This window comes from Ochotona princeps, chromosome 5, assembly GCF_030435755.1.
Source record: "Ochotona princeps isolate mOchPri1 chromosome 5, mOchPri1.hap1, whole genome shotgun sequence".
NCBI lineage: Eukaryota > Metazoa > Chordata > Mammalia > Lagomorpha > Ochotonidae > Ochotona > Ochotona princeps.
The window spans coordinates 27094930-27104974 of NC_080836.1; the positions used below are offsets into that span (position 1 = coordinate 27094930).

The 10045-nt window shown below is 35.6% G+C and overlaps 1 pseudogene; it reads right to left on the reverse strand.

The window, feature by feature from the left end:
• Nucleotides 1–258: 258 nt before the first annotated feature.
• On the reverse strand, nucleotides 259–680 carry LOC101518502 (small ribosomal subunit protein uS19-like; annotated as a pseudogene).
• Between the last annotated feature and the right edge of the window lie 9365 nt (nucleotides 681–10045).

The window sequence follows — 10045 nt, forward strand, 5'->3', positions numbered from 1 at the left end:
ATAGAAACCTGCTCTTCCACATATGGGCCAATTCTTTGCCTCAAGTCCTCAAAGACAACATACTCAATGAATTATGAGATAAATAATGGAGAGATAAGTAGCTGTGTGGGGCACATACTGTGTGAAGGGCATTTGGGGAGGGGGGTTATACATTACATTGATCTAGTAATCGGGTGATATTCATAAAACAATGAGTTCTTTCTTTTTTTTTTTTTTTTTTTTTTTTTGGCGTGTGGGCAGCAGTGTCCCTTTATTCAGCTACTTGAGGAGGATGAAGCATGAGGAGTGGGTACCGCCGATGCTGGACCGGCCATGCCTCACTGGTTTGTAGGTGATGGAGAACTCGCCCAGGTAGTGGCCAATCATCTCGGGCTTTATCTCCTCCCGGTTGAAGGTCTTGCTGTTGTACACGCCCACCATGCTGCCCACCATCTCGGGCAGCACGATCATGTCCCGCAGCTGCGTCTTCACCACCTTGGGCTTCTCCATGGGCGGCGCTTCTTTCTTGGCCTTGCACAGACGCTTGAGCAGCGAGTGCTGCTTTCTGCACAGGTCCTGGCTCAGCCACTGCCGCTGGCGCTATGCAACTGCATAAGCTGCTTGTAGGATATGTCGAGGTCCGCACCGTAGTAGGTGAACTTGCGGAACGTCCGCTTTTTCTGCTGCTGCACTTCTGCCATCTTGTCGTCTTCGCAGAAGAGAGCGCTGAGTCATTGCAATTGCTACTTGATATTCCATAGCCAAAGACAACTCTCCATACATATAGGTAAAAATTTGCGGATTTGCAAATATGACTGAATAGGAAAGATGTGATACTTTTGACTAGTGAGAGATGGCAAAAGGTAAAAAGTCAAGGTGCATTCCCACGGGAGAATTGACATGAGGCTCACAGTGGGAATTCTGAAGAGGGCATAGCGACACCATGGAGCAAGGTAGATAGCACAATTATTCAGTGGCTATCAAAGACACCATGTTGGGGCCTGGGAACACTACAGATTTACAGAGAAGTTATAGCAGATCACAGCAGCCAAAGCCACTGCCAACACTGCCTGTGACAGAGTATCGTGGATCAAGCAGATTCGGGTTCAGTCTGGATCCAGAGCAGAAAAGGGTGTTTCAGAGAAGGAGAAGAGCACACTTGCTTTCCTAACTCTCCCACAGAGTGCCTGGACTAATGGGGAAGAAGCCACCATTGAGGAGATACCACCAAAGGTTGTAGTTTCTGGTTCTACATGGATACGTGCATTTAGGCAGTTCTGTCAAAAGGATAAATTCTTGTTCCCCATTGATTTTGAGCCTGAACTGGTGGCTGAAGAAGAAACCATCTGAAGGTATCTCATATTAGCTGGGAATAGGTGATTCTGTCAAAAGGATATATCCATGTTTTCCACTGACCGAGTCTTTATGGTGGACTGGAAGGGGGTAGATCAGATGTCGAGACTGTCAAATGTGCCTACAAGCTCATGCTTCCAATGGTCCCAAGGGCAGGCACAGCACCAGCTGCAAAGCTGAAGCATTTACAGATAGTTGGCTCTGGGAACTTATCTGTTGTTCCTGCAGTCTGGACAGGCTTGCAGGGCTGGTGGGACCCTCAGCACCCTCTGATTGTAGAAGCCTGTGCACAAAGAATGTGAATTCTTTGACTTTATAATAGTGTGAGGTGTTGTCTCTGGGCATACAGAGAATTGCACCAATTTCTGTGTGGTACATGTGCTGGTGTGAATGGGAACTATAACCACCATGGGCTAAACCTAGGCACTGTTCACCTTCTAAGAGAGTATGTGAATCTGTAATTATACTAAAAGTCATGGTCAGTCCATCCCATTGAACTGACAAAAAGAGGTGATCTACCAGCCAACTTGGGGGGTCATGCTGAACCCTCAACCCATTCTTCAGCATTGACCACACTCAGAACACACTTCCAGAAATTCAGTGAAGGAGTCACTGCACCAAGCCGCAGAGACTGTTCAAAGATCTAAACAGAGGAGAGAAACATGTACTTCCAGAAATGCTGAAAATACCAGGAAGACGAGAGAATCCAAATAGAGAACAATGCTTCAACATTAGAATTTAAAGATGGAAAGATGAAGAAAATGCCTGAAAATAAATGAAAAAATTAGTTTGCAGGATCACTCAACGCATACAGAAACAAATTAAGATACACAAATCAATACAGGATATGAATGTAAACTTACACTCTAGCTATAATGGCAGACAGTCCAGCGTCCTATTGACAAGATATATGTAACAGTTTTTTTATGGAGCTCATCTTTGGTTTGGAAGTAGAGATGCATACTGCATTGCATCTTCACAACTGGTTATGATAGTTTCAATTACATAATTGCTATACTTCTCCTCAAATGAAAAACCATAAACTAAAGTTACAGGAACAGTAATAAAAATGTTACAACATGAAGTTAAATAACATGCTACTGAAGAAATGAAAAAAGAATCAAAAACATTCCTGAGGAAAGTGATGCTACTGTATGACCTACGTGTCACTGAAAAAAATAAAACTTTTTTTGAAACAAAAATATCAGATACATGAGATGTAGCAAAACAATATTAAAAAGGACATCTATAATATCTCCTGCTCCATTGTCCCCTGCAAACATACCAAAGAGCTCCTATAGATGTGGAAAGAGAATGCATAAGATGGCCAATTGAAATAATAGCAGACAACTTTAATGCAGAGAAATATAGGGGTATTTAAATACAGGAAGCACACAGAATTCCTAACAGACATGAACTGAAATGATTTTCACTACAACACAATTTCAAACTTTTATTGTAAAACATAAAGAAAAGTTTGTAAAACATACATGAGAGAAATGTCAGATTAGCTTCAGAGGATTTCTGATTGGATTAAAAGCTGATTCATCATTAGAAATCCTGCATGCTAGGAGATAATACACAGTCATATCCTAAAAGCTGTTAACCAAAAATAAGGTACCAGGGAAGCTCTCATCTTTATACGAAGGCAAAATTAAAACCTTCCAAAGCAGAAGTTGAAAGAATTCAAATTCTGTCCAGCCCTACAAATGACGCTTAACGATGTGCTGTGCACAGAAATGGAGAATAATAACCACTAGAATGAAAGAATATAAAGGTAGAAAGTCACCTGGCAAATTAAAAAATTAAATTCAACACAAACAATGAGAATATTTCTGAAATAATGATAGGGTCAAGTTGTTTAATTTCTGTATTAGTACTGCGTACAAATGAACTAAACTTTCCAATCAAAAGATAGGCCAGCTAGTTGGATTAAAACCTAGATGACCTTTTTTTTGGGACCATTGACTTCCTAAAAGAAATACACCTCACCAATGACCAAAAGTGAAAGGATTGAAAAAGATCTCATGCTGATGGAATGAAAAAATAGGTGCAGCCAATTCACTTAAAAAAAAAAAAAAGAAAAAAATAGGTGTAACCAGACAAAATAGACTAACAAAAAAATTGACAGAGATGAAGATTGGAATTATATACTGATTAATGGATCAGCTGAACATGAAGTGACAATAGTAAATGTGGATTTTGAACTACATGCTACTGAATAAACTCTGGGTTACAGAGGAAATCAAAAGAAAAAAATACCTGTGTAAATGAAAGACTACAACAAACATATAAAAACATATAGAATATAGAAAGAACACTGTTTACAGGGAGGTTTATGCCAATTAGTGCCCAGATAAGGAAATCAGAAAGTCAAATAAATGATCTATCTTTCGCTTTAAGGATCTGAAAATGCAACAACAAGCTGAACCCAAAGATACTAGGGGAAAAAAGGAGTTAAAATTAGAAGATTAATCAGCTTTGGAACAGAAAGTAATAAGATTTGTGAAATGAAGAGCTAGTCTTTTTTTTTTTTTTTACAAATTAATGAAGTTGATATACTACTAACCTTTGAATCAATAAAGGAGGAAGATTAAAGACAATAATATCAGAAATGGAAAATAAGACATAACAATGGGCACTACAATATATGCAAATTACCAGGAGTAACTACAATCAACTATCTTCCAACAAATTGAAAATGAAAAAATGGGTAGATTTCTGAACACTGAATCTATTTAAATTGAGTCATGATGACAGAAATCCTAAACAGGCCCATAACTAAGATAGAGATTGAGACACTAATAAAGGAATCAACAAAGGAACGCTCAAGAGGAAACGATGTCACCGCTTCATTCTACCTAACTTTTCAAGAATAATTAATTTCAATTCTTCTCCAATTACTCAAAAGGTGGGTGGGGAAGAATTGTCCTAAACAGTTATGAGTCAGATCATCTTCAAAAGCAGAAAAAGAAAACATAAAAAGAGAAATACATATCAATATCCCTGAACATATATGCAAAAATCATCAATAAGATATTAGCTCATTGAATCCAACAACATGCCAAAAAGATTATTCAACTGAACAAAATGGTACTTATCCCTGGCAGGTAGAGAGGGCCTAACATATAGAAGTCAATAAATGTGATATATAGTATTAGCCAGTTGAATAATAACCATATCATCTCACACATTTGATAAAGTATAAGATCCTTTTATGATTCAAAGAAAACCTTAATCAAATTGAGCATAATCAAGACATTGTAAGAGAAACTGATAGGTAGCAACCTAGTGAACAGAGAAGAGCAGGAGGCATGACCACTAAGTTCCGGAGCCAGAGAAGGATGGTCAGTGTCACACTGCTATTACATGTCGTCCAGGAAGTCCATAGGCAAGAAAAAGCAACGAAAAAATACAAAACTAAAGGAGCAAGTTAATCTATCCCTGTTTGCAAATGACAGAATTCTTTAAATAGAAGAACCAAAACATTCTATGAAAGACAACTGGAATTTGTAACAGCTTTGATAAAGTTGTAGGATAAAAAAACACGGAAAAAAATCAGCACCCTTTGTATAAAATAATAATTTTATACAAATAATTTCATGACTAAAAAAGAACTCACAAAATCAATCCCTTTCATGATAGCTGAAAAAAATACCTTGGAATAAAAGTAACCAAGAATTTAAGGGATCACTGCGATGAAAATTAAGCAAAACGGACATCAAAAATGAAAAATATTTTATGCTTGTGGATTGGTAGAACTATTATCAGAATGTTCATGCTTCCAAAATCAATGTATAGTTTTAATGTTTCACAATTAAAATACCTACATTTATCATTTTTTCTAGATCTGAGAAAGATGAAGTTCATATGGAAACGCAAGAGATACCAAATAGCTAAAGCACTCTCAAACATTAAAATGAAAGCTATAGATATAACAATACCAGACCTCAAGATGTACTACAGGGCCTGGTGGCGTGGCCTAGTGGCTAAGGTCCTCGCCTTGAATGCGCCAGGATCCCATATGGTCGCTGGTTCTAATCCCGGCAGCTCCACTTCCTCTCTATCTCTCCTCCTCTCTGTATATCTGACTTTGTAATAAAAAAAAAAAAAAAAAAAAAAAAGATGTACTACATGCCAATTATAATCTGAGAATCTTGGTACTTTTACAAAAACAGCCATGCATCTCAAGGAAATAGAAATCTCAGAAACAAACCAAAATATCTATAATCAACTAATATCTAATAGCACGATGAAATCACTCCAGTGCTAATAAAATTGCATCTCCATCTGTATGGAGCAAGTACCCTGTATTCCACATTAGTCAAAAATCAACTCCAAATGAATCATGGATCTAAATATTTGACTATATAGCATCAAATTAGTAGAAACATTGGAGCAATGCTGCAAAACATAGGGGTAGACAAAGTCATCCAGGAAAGATCCTAGAAGCACAGGTGATTAAAAGCCAAAATAAGCAAACAGGGTTACAGAAAGCTAAGTGGCTTCTCAGCTGCAAAAAAAATTGTCAATAAAGTTAAGAGGCAACCAACAGAATGAAAGAAAACATTCGCAAATCATACAACTGATAGAAAATTCATAGCTAGGATCTATAAAAGAGTTCAAGAAATTCAACGACTGACCAAACAATACAGTTAAGAAATTGGAAAAACAAATCCACTGGCAATTTTCACAGGAGGAAATAAAAAACACCCAATATACATATGCAAAAATGCTCAGTGTCACTAGATGTCATGGAAATTCAAATAAAACTAAAATGAGGTTTTACCCCCGCTCAGTAAGACTGGCTATGAACTGAAAATCAAAAACAATCCATGTTGACAAGAATGTGGGGAAAAAGTACTCTTATCCATAGTTGGAGGGAATATAAACTGGTACAACTATTATGGCAGTTTGGATATTGTTCAGAAATTTAAAAGTCTATCTACCACATGACCCATCATCCCATTCATGGCATTTCCCCAAATTAAATGATGCCATCATATTAAGTGTATACCCATGATTATTGAAGCATTATTCATAATAGCTGTGATATAAAATCCACCAAAATATTCACCAGCTGATGATTGGATAAAGAAAATCTGGCCAAAAAAACAAAGAAATACCACTCAGCCAGCAAAAAAAAAAAAAAAAAAAAAAAAAAGAAAAAGAGTTCCTGTTTTCAGCAGAAGTGAGAATGCATCACAGTGGGCATCTCTACTCCAAAATAAAAGGACTCCACCCAGTGAAACCATTAAATATATCTTGACAATATGATACTAGATTCTCTATCATTGTCTATACCTTCAATTCCATGAAGTACTTAAACAGAATGTTAAATTGTTACTAAAGGGCTATACTACAATAATATGGAAAAAAATTGTGGGAGGCAAAAATGGAGGAGAAAGGGAAGAATTTCTATATCTAAAAGTATGTATCATAATATCCCCCTTTACCTCAAATACATGAAGGAAACAATGTGGAAATAGTCTTACCCACTTTCCTGTAGCCCTTGAACCTTTTTACCCTAATTAACTATGTTAAGATTGTCAAAAACATCATAAAAATGCAAAAAATAACAATTTTTTTTTACAAAATAAATCTTTAATGAGTGACATAAAAATAGTACTGAGAACTCAACTGTAGCCAGGAGCAAGGGGAGGAAACAATTTCTTATTCAAGAAAAGACTTGAAAAATCCAATCAGACAATAAAATAAGTAGAATGAAGAAAGCCTGAAAGAAAACTGGGATATCACTGAACAACCACATAGTCATCTTATTCCTGAAGAACAAAAGGAAAAAGACATTGAGAACCTACTAAATGAAAGAACAGTTGAAAATTTCAGGTCTTAATGAGACAGTGAATTCAATATCCCGACACAAGAAGCTCGAGGAAGACCAGACAACAACACAGGTATTCTCCAAGATCTACCATCACCAAATCATCTCAAGTTAAAGAGGGACTTCTAAAAAACATTAAGGGAAAAAGCATCAAGCTACATACAAAACAAATTAACATTAGGCTTATTGGAAAGTCTCTAGGTCATTAGAGAATGAAATAATATAGCCAAGGTCATAAAACAAGAAAACTTTCAGTCAAAATATTATATACAGCAAATCTACACTTTAAAGTGGAGAAATAAAGTATTTTCACAAAGGAAAGATAGAATTCAGCACTAATGAATCAGCACTGAAGAAATTTTGAAGGTATCCAGTATTAAAAGAAAACATGAAACATATGTCAACAAATTCACTAAGTAGACCGAATCATTACCCAATCAATGAAATTGTACATCTTTAGTTCTTACTCAACAATATTATCTTTGAATGCAAATTCATTAAATTTACCAATTAAAAGGTTTAGGTTGGCTGAATGGATGAAATAAAATCAGACCCCAATATAGGCTTCTGATAAGAAACTCAATTCACAATGATACAGACTCAAAGTGAAAGTTTTGAAAAATATATCTCAAGCAAATGGAAACAAAAATTAGTCAACAATAGCTATCACAATATTACATAAAGCAAATTTTCAATCAAAAACTATTTAAAAAGTATTAAAGTGGGTATTATATTGTGATCAAAGTTTCAACTCAGCAAAAAAGAAAATTCATAAGCACCCATAACAAGATCACCTATACATGCATAATAAATAGGCCTAGCAGTAGAGACAGACTCCAATACTCTAAGAATAACTGACTTCAACACCTCACTATCATCAATACAGGTAATTCAGTCAGAAAAATCAAGAAATATATCTAAGATTTGAAAAATGCTGTCAGGGAAATGGACCAAAAGAAAATTACAGCTATATAGCTATATAGTACACAGAAGAAACTCATCAACACACGAAACATTTTCTAGGACCACATAAGCCACAATTCAAGTAATTAAATCTAAGTCAGAATATTTAGTGTCTCAGACTATAAAGAAATAAATCTTGAAAACCAAAAGGACAGAATACTCATAAATATTTAGAAATAAAGCAGCATGCTACTTAATGATGACTCAGTCATTGAAGAAACCAAAAGCAATATTATGAGGGAAGTTATAGCTAAATTCTCATGTTAAAATACAAGAAATGAAATCAAAGATCTAATGGTACATCATGAAGATTTAGAAAAGAACAAACCCCAAATCACCAGACGGCAAGGAAGAACATGGATCAGAGCTGACAGCCCATTGAAATTAGAGAAAGAGGATGAGACAGAGACAGAGAGAAGCACAAAGGCTAGCTGTGTATTTAGACTAACAGGAAAAAATGAAAACTCATAGTGAAAAACGCAGCGTTACAGCTACTACAACTGAAACACAAGGGAATAGAAGAAAACTATGAAGAGCTACTTGCAAATAAACTAAAAAACCTTGATACACATCATAAATCACATCAATGGAATGAAGGACAAACCCTGTGGTCATCTCAGTAGATGAATAAATCATTTGACAAGATTCAACACTCCTTTATAATAAAAATCTTCTATAAATTAGCTACAGAAATTTAACTATGTACCACAAAAAAAAAAAAGTCAATATCATACTTAATGGGAAAAACCTGAAAGCGTTTTATCTCTGATCTAGAACAAGGCAATGATTTCCACCCTTACTATTCTTATTCAAGTTAGTATAGGACAACTACAGGTCGCAAAAGAAAAAGTAATCCAATGGATTAGATCAAACTTGGAAGTTTTTATCCGGCAATGGAAATGTTCAATAGAGTGAAGAGACATCAAATGGAATCGAAAATATATTTGCAATATACTTAACAAAGGATTAATACCCTAGATATATTAGCAACATACAAACTCAAAAACAAAAACTAATTCAGTTAAGAAATAGACAAGGTCATGCAGTAAAAGTTCTCAAAATAGACAAAAATGGCCAACCAATGCTTGAAAAAAATTTCAACATCAGTAACCATCAGGAAGATGAAATTAACACATACTCTAACACCACCTCACTTCTCTAAGACAGTCTAAAACCTAGAGTACAGAGGTAACACATGCTGGCAAAAAGGCAGAGAAAGAGGAAATTGTATACATTCCAGGTGGGATCTAAATTAGAATTACCAGTATAGAAGAAAATATGGAGATTTTCTTATAAACTACAAATAGACTTGTCATATATATCCATCTTACTGCTAGGAATAAACTCAAAAGACATGACCGACTTATATTAAACTGATACTTGCACCATCATGCCTACAAATACTGTTCATAGTAGCCAAAATTAGAGATCATTTAAGATGACCATCGTCATGTGGATGGGTAAGGAAAAAGTGGTATATGTATATACAATGGAAGAAAATTGTATCATTTGCAACAAAGTGGACACAACTGAAAGACATGTTTAATGAAGTAACCTGGGCACAGATAATTACCTCAAACAGTTCATGTTCTGCCTTATATATGGAAGTGAAAATTTAAAAAGAAAAGAAATACTGTTTATATCAGTATTGCTGCAAGTACAGTCTTGTGAAACTTAATTTATATCTTTTGTTAAACCTATAATTAATGGCGATATATTACTGAGACCGAAAAGGGAAGAACAGAGTAGAGCTACACTAATCTTAGCTTCTGTAGGAAAGCAAAAGACCAAAAGAGGACTATTCTATGGACCTAACTGATGGGAAGTTTCATCACAGAAGTGAAAAGAAAGGAAGATGTCATGGGTCAAAAAGAGTGAAGTCAGACACTGCTGAAGCCAGCCAGCTGC